Below are 12038 nucleotides of genomic sequence, written 5' to 3'. Positions count from 1 at the left end.
ACATGGTGACCACCAAATTTTGGCAAATTTTTTTGATGAATTCATCTATAACTACCACATCATCACCACCCTTGTGCCCACTCATGGCCACATCATTTCCACCTCACTACACCACCTAGGCAATCACTATGTCGCTATAGTTATTGCATGAGCAACTCTGCTTAGCAACATAGGAACAACCACAAGATCATCCATGTGTCACAATCTGATTGCCCAATCATTAAGCTCACCATGTCATCTCATGTGTGCTTCGGTTTAAAACTATTGTGTCATCATTGATAACTGGTTGACATTATCAGTGGGGTGCCTTAGATGGGTCAGGCTTCCAAAAGCCTTTGACTTTAAGTCATCTAGCTTTATGTGTGGATTTATATTTAAATATTTTAAGATCTCTACCCACAAGGCATGTGGGATAAAGTACTTCATAGTTTTTCCTTTGCATCCCTATGCTTTCCTCCATCATGGAGCTCTTTGCCTCCTTCCATGCTTTCTACAGATTCCTTGGGTCTCTCTAGCTTATCTTGTTAATTTTCAACTGATCAATGCTAGTTTTCACTTTATCAAACTAATCTATGCTCTTTCTAGACTTTTCATAGCAGTCAACTATTTCATGACTTTTCATGCCAATCAAGAAAACTTCTTGGCTTATCTAGAAGGTCAGTGTTGCATCTGGACTTCTCATCCTTGTCTGTGCTCCTCTTCAATGCATGGGTTCCTCTATATCTACTGCCAAGCAATGACCATAAGTTCATTCGGTGCTTCCATCATCTAAGTTTTTTACTATGACCACCTTTTGGCCTGCAAATCAGCCATGCAAAAGAATAACAACCTTGTTCTATTTCAAGAACTTAAAAACGTGGGCTGCTCTATTTTTACATGCTTGCTTCTTCACATCTACCACAACTTTGACCCTCTATTCATTTTTCAAATTCCCTTCATGTGGGACTCCCAAGGTAGAAAACTTAGGGAATTTGGCAATATCTCAATTTGCGTTGTAAGGATTCAAGGCCAAATTTGTGTGCAAAAAGAAGAATTTGAAGTGGCGAATAGGTGGGTATTGGAGGGAGAATTGAAGGTGTAGATAAGGATTTGAGGTCGAATCTGGGACCTACTCCTATAGTATGCTCAGAGGGTTAGTTTTCATATACTACGCTTTTATTTCTTTTTTCCTTTGCTTTGGAAGCAAATCTAGTGGCAACAATGGTGGAAGAATAGATATATGAATAGCAATCTTTATGTTCTCCACTCTTGTCTTTGTTTTATGAAGATGAAAGGCTTCTAATGGAATAATTATATCATCAATATTTCCTTCTATCAAAACATGCATCAAATTATTGGCTCCATTCTCAGCACCTCAACATGTTAGGATATGATGTTCTATGTCACCAATAAAAACTCTAAACAATGGCAGTGTGCTTTTACAGATATTACTTTTAAAAGTTGGACACTCCCTCAATAAGGAAAGCTCTTCCTTTTAAGACCTCATGAGCAATAGGAACCATATATGGAATTTGGTAATACTTTGCACATTGTTTTACACTTTTCAATATCATTGGATGAAGCCCTTTCCATTCCCCTTTAGATTTCTAATCTATTTTTGACTTGTAAAACCTTACATGCAGAAGGTAGATATGAGCCATGCCTTGAAGGTGCAACCACTTATTTTTACATTGTAAAGAAGCTACAACATTTCCATCCTCATATATCTCTATAAGGCAACAATCAAACATTTCAACATCCTTGCAAATACCATTTAAAACTATTCCACATTTGAAATAATTTGGATGGCATAACAGATTGGTGAAATTAGTCAGGCCACAAGCGGGTTTGGCCAAAAGAATTTTTGTTCTTGAACAACTGAAATCTCAAATTTATCTACTAAATACTTGGTACCAATCAAGATTTGATTCAATCATTAAAACAAGTAAAACTCAACTTATCATTTTCTACAAACTATCAACTTGGTGCTAGGAGGTCCTTTGATTGGCTTTAAAAACTAATCCAAACACCTAACTAGGCTCTAAAGTCAAGCACATTGATTCTCTATTCCGCACACTTGCACCTTGTCAAATTTTGTCTCATGACAAATTCTCAGTGAAAAGATATTAACTATCAAAGCTTCCTTCTAAGAATTACCTGAATGAAAACATGTTAGAAAACCATAAAATTCTTTTGGATTCAACTTCAAAAACTAGTTAAATTGACACTTGGGGGCACCAAAACTGGGATGTTGGTTCACCATCACAGGGAGAGTATAAATCTGCAATTTGGGCTCATGACAAATAATAGGATGCATTTGGCGAATGGTCAAAGTGGGCTACTCAAAATTTGCAGATTGAAACATTAGCAGAAAAGCATTTTTTGCAAATAGATTCGTCAAGATTTAAAAACTAGCACACTTGAAGCATTCTTAGAGTAAAATAGAGTGGTACAATCTATTTGATCTCACTTATCACAAATTTTAAGTTATAATGTCTTGAACAAGGGTACTGACCAATTTGCTCCTTTTGACACCAATAAAAAGTTAGAAATTGCATTTGGAATCATGTTTGAAAATAGATCAAATAGATTTGTCATAATTTCAAACTTGAAACATAAAATGTCTCTAACCTCTAAAATGCAACACAATAGGAATTTCATCATTTCACTCAACTGGGTCAATGTTATGTCAAGTCTAACATGGTACCTAGAATTTAGAACTAATTGCATTAGCATGACATCGATAAACAACCAACTTTGAGGGATTCAAAACCTAATCAAATGGATTCAAAAGGACTCAAAATCTAAAAAATAGGCTCTCTAGTATGGACACTAGATACTCCCAAAGTAGTGAGTCATTAAACATTATTGGGTGCAAGATATTCAATTGCAGACATAGGCTCCTATTGTTGTTTGACATAATCTTTCACAGTCATATCCTTATGTTTTAGATTCTATAACTTCTTAAATAAATCAAGTTCATAATTAATAGGAATTAAATTAGCTTTAAACTTAATCACCATTAATCTCCATCTAGTGATCTTCATTTCACCTTCCTCTTCTCTATCTCTTTGTAGTTCTTTCCACCAAACAACAACATGTCTCTTTAGCTTAGTTTGTGCCAACCTTACTCTAAGTGGATCCTCAATATCCTCAAGCTCAAGCAGTCTTCTAGTTCACCAATCCAATCAATTAGTTCTTTAAGATTCAAAAAACCTGAGAAATTAGAAACCTCCATCTTATGCTTTAGCTTCAACTGAGATCCAGGTTGAGCCAACTGACCATCCTAATTCCAATAAGTCTCTCCACATGATTAGTTTTGTCCTCACTACTCAATATAGAAACTTCAAAGTCTTTGGAAACTTCCTCATAAGTACCTTTAGTACCCACATACCTAGGTACACCACCTAAAGCACTTATAATTTAAGAAATCATGTTACTCTTCACCAATGCTATCTTAGATCTAAAATCTGCTTTATCCTTCTCTAAGATCCATTCTTCTACAACATCACTAAGATCATCAATTTCTGTAAGTTCCAATATTCTTGGAGGAATGTTCCTAAATTTTAGCAAACCATAAGCAACAAATCCACCAATTTAGAAGATCAATCAACCACAAGACTAACCTTCTTTACAAATCCTTGTCTAAACTACCTCAGCTTTGACAATCTGTCAACACACTCAAGAACAACCTTCACTCTGATACCATCTAATGTAGTGAAAAGTAGGATTATCCCCAAAGGAGATGTCCTAACTCCCAACAATATAACCACATAGTGGAAAAACAATAGCAAGAAGCAACAATGCATTACTTGATACCTAATTACAATACTTTGTTCATAAAATATAATTGATTACATGTAATATGCTGAGCTACAAGGCCTTCCTAGTTAGGGAAAAATATAAAAAGCAATTACAAAATCAGTTTAGTAAGATTCCACAAGATCCAACTTATGAAACTAGTCTTAGCTAGTCCAAATACACAAGTAGATAAGAACACTAAGAAGAATCCACACTTATACCCTCAGGTCCACCAAGAGATCCTCTAGGTCCTAAGCTACAACTTTAGCTCTTCAAATTTGCATCTATCCTTCCTTCCATCCCAATTTAATGAAAAAAAGACTCTAAAATACCCCCTACTTATACCAAATAATGAAAATTTTGCCTAGAAATTAAAAATTAAACAAAACTAACATTGAATACTTGAAGAGCCACACATCGGCCTCCAACATCAATTAAATATCCAAAAGATTGATACCTGAGAAAAATCATGATATCTCCTAGCTCCAATTGAATTAGAACTCATGCTTTGAACTAAAGGTAGAAAATTCAGTCCTCTAGAACCCATAAAATTTGAAAAGCCTAATTCATTAAGAATATCTATGTATCCATCCCAAAAGTCACACATAGAAACCTGTCGCGCAAACTATCCAAAATTGTTACTCCAAGAGAATTTCCATAACTCCCAACTTATAAAGAATTAGGACTTGTGCATTTAAGAAAAGATAGTACTCTAGGCCCTCGTATCCTCTCATTCATTGTGAAAAAATAGTTACATGGCATGCAATAGGCACCCAGAAACTAGAAAATGTAGCTCCAGCAACAGGGTAAAAATGACTCAAACTTCAACTCAATCTATCCAATCTCTATGCAATCATGAGGAAAGATTCTCTAATGTGTCTCAAAAACACCCCTAGCCATGAAAGTATAACTCAACCAAAATCTAAGCTCAATGCTCCTCAACACTTTACCAAAACTCCTCCAAACATGCAGGATTGCAAGCAAGCCTAAGATGCCCTTGCATCAATTTCATGACCATTTCTCATTGACCATAACCATGTGGTCATCTTGCACCAAAAAAATATGCTATGGTCCTGGGTGTTTTTTCCTCTTTAGCTTCATCTTTGTGACCATCATTTCTTACACCCTATTGTGAGTACTTATAGCATAAATGATGACATCATAACACTTATCTTCATATCTGCACCTTGTTCAAAATAAAATCCTTCTTTGATTAGGTTCATTCTCACCACATAGAAGGACTCTTCTATTAACTATAACTTCTCCTCTTTCAGAATGTGACGATCTAGTGTCTTCATTAACATGTGCAACTCTGGCCTACCCTTATATTCTTTGATCTATCCTTCCTTGGCACTGGGAACATTCAAATGCTCTACACCCTTTGTAGTGAAAACATTTCCCATAGAAGCCTCCTCTTCTAGATCCTTGTTCTCTACCTCTTCCTCTCTGATCCCTATTATTTTGATCATGGAAATGTCTGTAATTATTTTCCCTCTAGTTCTAACTGCTACTTCTAGCCTCATCCTTATTCTTCTAATCATCATTTCAGCCTCCATAAGACTATCTACCAAATCTTCCACCTCAACCTCTACCACTATTTTTGTTATCAAAATTTTTTCTTAGCTTCTTCTCAACTCTAAGGGAAAATGGGTATGCTTCCTCAATACAAGTCACTTGAAAAAGACTCAAATCCTCTTGATTGCTCATCCTTAATAGATTAAGATAATGGGCCACTTCCTCCTTATCTGCTTATGCATGACTGGTTCTAACGAGAAATTGGTAGAACTCTCTACTATACTGTTGAGCAAATTTTCCCATTCCCTTCAACCCCTAAATTTTCTTTAACATATCAACCTCATAATCCATGGGAATGAAGTGTCACCTCATTGTAGCTACCATCTAATCCCATATGGTGTTTTTTTCCTTTTCTCTTTTATTTCATTCGAACTAGATCTCCTACCACCAGATCTTTACATGACCCTTCAGTTTGGCCTTTGCAAACTTGACCCTATCTAAATCTTCAATATCCTTATGTTCAAAGTAATCTTCCAATTCATTGATCTAGTTGATCAATTCCTGTGGGTCAAGATTTCTTGAAAATGTGAGAATGTCAAACTCATTTCTTTTTCCAATACTATAAATGGCCTTAAAAAGCTTCACCTCCTCTAGGTTAAGAACTTCATGTAGTGCGGCTTGGTACACATTTCCTTCTTCTTCTCTTTCATCCTCTCTTTCATCATTTTCTACAACAAGATTCATTCCTCTATGCATCTGATCTTGTAATGCTTTCATTTTCTTCTAGAGGGTTTTAAAATCCTTAGGTGTAACACATTTAACTCTTCCACCATACTCTCTTTGTGGAGGTATCTTCATGCTTCTATTGAAACCCTAGTGCAAACTATCTCACAATCAATGATATGTCTACATGCTTAGCCCAAACCATAGTCTAGGTGTGACCTGCCTCACAATTGATAATCTATCTACACACTCAATAACTCTAGCTCTAATACCACTTGATGAAAGATGCTCCCGATAATACCATTAATACATAATAGAAACAAAGAAACACTAACAATTTTTTAGAACAAAATATGGGCCTCTTATTATTGCCGCCAATGTGAAATTACAAAATTCAAAATTACATTATGCTAACCCACATGGGTGCCTTCATTATAGTAATCATCAAGAAAAAGCTATGAACTACAACCTAGAGCTATCCTAGACAATGTTTGGGTATTTCTTAAATAGGAATTTTTAGTTGCCTCGAAAGGTTCTAGACACTTAAATAGGGCTAATAGACCCTAACTATACTTATAAAGTCATCCAAATACATTTTTGACATTTATTTTGGATGTTTTGGTAGGCCCATCTTTGGAAGGCTATAAATCTTGAATCATTACTCAGATTGGTTATTATAACCACTTTTCAGAGACCTTAGCTTGTGATCTATAGGGCTTGGATCCAAGCAAGAACCCATCCATCAAGTTTTTGGGCCTCATCTAAACACTTTTAGGCCTCCAATAGTGAGACTAAATTTTATATGTACCAAAAATGCAAACTAAAAATCTACAATAAACCCATGAATAAACATGATATGGCACTGATCCTCAACTGATAGACTAATACATCCAAGATGAGTATTTACCTCTAAAATTAGGACATTTTGAGGTTGTATAATTGACTTACTAAATAGAAATCCTCCACAAAGAGTAACTCTACATTAAGACAACCATTATTCAAGCAACCAAAATGATTTTTTTTTGGTTGATGCAAGATCGCTCTTACACCTAGAATGCTCCTACATCATTGTTAGACATTGCATTGGTATAGGTATAGATAAGGCATGGTGCACAATTGTTTGATATAGTTTGCACAAATATGCACAATGATTTATAATCATTGGATGTTTGTGTAAAGGAATTGAGAAATTGTCTAATAGAAGGAAAGAAGTTGTATGGACAATGCATTATGTCTTGTAAATTCTTGAAAGACATTGAAAGAAGGATCATAGTTCAGATGAGTGAGATTCAAACACACATTGATAGCTTGAGCAACTAGATGTGAATATTGAAGACATTGAAAATGAGTTGTAGAAATTTCATGATGCCATTAGGATCTGTGAACTAGAAAATGAAATGGTAATAAAATAATTCTCTATATGTAGATAACATCTTTTCCTAGAGATTAGTATGCTATAGAGGGAGTTAGAAGAATGTCTTACTACTAAGATTTCTTATGAGAAGTTTGCATGTATTGATTTGAATACAATAGAAGTGTCATCATATGCACTGTGTGCACAATTGAGTACTAAAGAGGCACTAAGGGACATGTGAAAGAAACAAATAGAGAGGTTAAAGTTAGATTTTGTAGTTTATGTCCCCAAAGTACCAAAATAGGCTACAAGAGGTAACCCAAATTTTGACATGTAAATAATTTTTGATACCTTTATTATTGATTTCAAAGGGGAGAAGTATACTATAAAATTGTATAGAATAAATGTCAAAGGAAGTGATAGTTGTATACTAAGGGGGAGTAGTATTATTAAGATATATAAAGCAAAGGTTGTTATATGTGTAATGATCCACAAATTTTGTAAAGGCCAAATTTTGAGGACATTTTGAAGTAACATTTTGGGACTTAGCCAATTTTCCCACATGTTGCCATCAATGCCAAAGGAGGAGATTGTTGGAAATATGGGTAAGTAGATTGGAAAAAGGGTTTTCATATATCACAATATATATCTCCAAACAGATGATAGATTGTAAAGTTGAAGATTCTATGTTTATAGACAAAAAAATTATCTAAGTGTTAGATAATTTCACTAGTAGCACATAGATATTTTTTGATGTTCTGAAGTCCACAATGACAATTGACATTTGCATAGTTGAGGATGGGTAGTACAAAGTATCCTAATGATCTAGTCAAGAGCCCAAATGAGTATAGGCCAATTTAATTGCAGGTTGAGAAATTATTTTGGGAACAAAATAATTTCTTAACTTATTAGGGCTTGCATTGTAGATGTTAACCCTAATTTAGCATGGGCTAATTTTGTATTTAGAAAAACATGTGGAAGCATCAAGTTGACTAAACAAAGTTTTATAAAAGAGAAAGGTATAAGTAAGAAATCATTACATGTGAAGTAATGTTATGGATATGCAAATTATATGGTGTTTTTTTTAACTATGTATTTGACATGCAAAATTATGTGAAGGACTTATGATGCAAATTCTGATGTAAAGTCATTGTTATGAAAAGTACAATAGTCAGCAGTAAAGAGGTTATTATATCTATCTCATTTTTTTTAAGGAAATGAATTGTATAATTTCATGTCTGGTTAGTGGGCTCTTCTTGAATACATATGTAATTTTTTTGCCAACTCCTAACATGGTCAAAGAAAATCCTAATAGGGTTGAGGCTTTTAATAGGGCCTAATCCTTTTAAGAAAGACCAAGACACCATATGTACTTCATGGACTCCTAACAAGGTCAATATCCTTAACAATATTCTTTCTTTTAGTGGATCATTTTGTGGTACCATCCCTACTGGGGTTTTCCCTTGGCTAGGGTTTCCCTAGTTTAAAAAATATGGTGTTATGAGTTCTCTTTGTGTATATATTTATTTAATATTCAACATTTTTGGTTTATATTCATATATGTATTATAGAGTAATTAATAATATCCAGTTGTAGGCAAAATTTTGTAGAATACTAATTTACCCCCCCTCTCAGTATTATCTATTTCTAATGATAAGATTCATTTTGTAAATTATTTAATCATGGTGAAATTGTAGTGGAATTTTATTAAGTCCTCTAACAAGGACACTCCTAACAAGGTGATTAAATCTTTTAATAGGATCACATTTAACAACGTGTTCTATTGTTAGAAAGGATAGAGTTGTTGTTGCACCAAAACATCGACCTCTTAATGCTTAATACAACCAATAGTCTTATAGAACAACAGGAGATGGTTAATCCATGTTTTGAAACCTATGAGGGATGTTGGTCCATTTCCAACAATCCCCCCTCCCACCATCACTTGTAGTGGCTTGCAAGATTTGAAACTATGACCAAGATTTGATACCAATTGTTAGTAAGGATAGGGTTTTTGTTGCACCAAAAGATTGACCTATTAATAATTGATAGAATCAATAGTCTTATAGAATCATAGGAGGTGGTTAAACCATGTCACAAACCCTACAAGGGACATTGGACTACAACCAACATATATAACCTTTAATAGGGCTGAGTCTTAACCAAACTCACTTCAGAAGAGTGAGAATTGGTAGCATGTTACTTGGTGGTTGTTCCCAAATTGGATTTCCACATTAAATCCCAATGTCAAAAGTGTTATTATCATTTATGGATGTTATTATTTTTCATGCCATAATTTATAGTAGTATATTTAATAGAATTTGACACGTATAGAGACAACAAGATAAGTAAATGCATGAAATGTGAAATTATTGATGGTATGTTATAGAGACCGAGTGGGTATATGAGTTTATTTAAGTTGTTTGAAGTATTTAAAAGGTAAATTGGTACATTTGGACCTGAGGATAACTAATTCACCCCCCTCTCATTTATTCTAAATAATTATAACAATTGGTATCAAAGTGTTGGTCATTTTTAGGAAAGTTTGAAGGGACTCAAGTCAAAGATCAAGATGTATAAGATATTGATACCTAAGTTGAAAAAATAGAACATCCTAGCATGGAAGAGGCTGATGAAATTGCAATTATCCTAAATTAGAGATTCTACATCTTACTACTTGGAGCATAACTAAATTGAAGTTCCTAGTGTTCGAAATAATTGATTAATTGTGTATTGTCTTTGATGTTACACAAATTTTCATATCATTGCTAGTCAATGTATGCCGAGCACACTTAGGCATTGAAGATAGTTTTTTGTTTTTGCCGAGCATTCTAAAGTTTGCCTAATTTAGAAGATAGTGTCTACCGAGTTCACTCAGGTGACAAAGGAAAGTTTGTAGAAGTTGAGTGTTAACCAAGCCCACTCAGTTCATAAATGAAATATTGGATAGAACTAGTGTTAACCGAGCTCACTAGATTACCAATGCAACTTTTTGAATATGCAATGTTAACTAGATTCACTTCATTAACATAGGAATATCACTTTGAGTTAGTTTCAACTAAGTAAGGTTGAAAAATAAAGGATTTTCTTGTTTTGACATATTGAGTTCAACTGAATTGTTTGTTGGTTCTAGTTGACTGAGAAGATGAATATTAATTATTCTAAGTTGTATTCAAGATTACTTGATAATGTTTAAGATATAAAAATAAGGTAAAGTTAAGGATTAGAAAAGGGGATTAGTTGAGCATAATTGAAGATTTGATGATGCTTAGAGGAAGTGAATTAGAAAGATAAGAATATCCTTGTTGAGATGTAAAGATTCAAGTTTTCAAGCTAGAATTGAGATATGTAGCCAACAATTTAGTTGCATTAGAAATTAGGTCATCTCATTGTTACTCTCTAAGCATTGTAGCAGTGATCTAAATCTCTAAGTAAAGTTGGCTTAACAACTATTTGTAAATCTTCTAACAAGGTGGTATTTCTATTGAATTCTCTAAATACCTCTAACAAGGTCACTCCTAATAGGGTGATTAAATCCTCTAGCAAGGTCACACCTAACAATTTGTTTTGTAACCTTTAATAGGGTTGGATCCTAACAAGGCTCATGTCAAAAGAGTGAATATTAGTAACTAGTTGCAATTGGTGGCTTTTCCCAAATTAGGTTTCCACGTTAAATCTTGGTGTCAATTGTGTTCATGCTATTTCTTTATGTGTTTGAAACTATGTTAAAGTAAGATCAATCAAAGATAATATCTTAATATTTTCTTGTTAAGCATTTGTCAAGTTATTTTAATGTTTACCAAGTTACATCATTTTTCCTGTGTGTTTACCAAGTTACAACAAAGTTTAGTTTTCATTTATATTGACATCTAAGGGATTCAAGAATTATTTTTTGTAGTACATGATTCACCCCTCCCCTCTTAGTTACTCCTCTTATATTTCCAACAATTCATATCAAAGATTTTTTTTGCTTGTAGTGAAGGTTTTAAGGACAAAAGGTAAAGATCAAGATGTCTTACAAAAGAGAGATTTCCAAGTTAAACTGAGACAATTTTGCAAAATGGAAAGGACTTATGAGGTTACATTTGGAAAGTATCAATGATTTAAGTTGCAAATATCTTGATAGTGAATACAAGACTCCTACTAGAATATTATCTGTTGAAGAAATTACTAAAAATAAAAATCATAACATCATGATGATTGACATTGCTTCTGTTCTTAATTATGTTGAATTTGATGAAGTTAAAGGTTATGCTACAAATTATGATATGTGGATCAAACTGAAAGACATCTATGGAGGAGATGATAATGTAAGAAGAGCTAAAGCCTAAAGTCTTAGAGGATAATTTAATAAGATGAAAATGAAAGAAGATGGAAACATTGCAAAATGTGTTTAGTGTATTAAAGCAAGTGTGAAGATAGTCAAATCATATGAAGGAGACATTGATCACAAAATATTTGTAAGCAAGGTTTTGAGAACCCTTCTTCCTATCTATGCAATTGGAATGTCTTCTATGCAAGAAATGAGATGTGATCCAAATAGAAAAATAACTTTGGATGCTCTAGTTGGAAGATTGACAGCTTTTGAGTTATATAACTATGATAACTATGTTTCAAAGGTATTGAGTTTGCATTTTAAGCCAAGATTTCACTCAAAAAAAAAGGGTAA

This window comes from Cupressus sempervirens, chromosome 4 (genome assembly GCF_028749045.1).
Source record: "Cupressus sempervirens isolate cs-2001-9-10 chromosome 4, ASM2874904v1, whole genome shotgun sequence".
Taxonomy (NCBI): domain Eukaryota; kingdom Viridiplantae; phylum Streptophyta; class Pinopsida; order Cupressales; family Cupressaceae; genus Cupressus; species Cupressus sempervirens.
Note: the sequence above shows the minus strand (reverse complement) of the source record.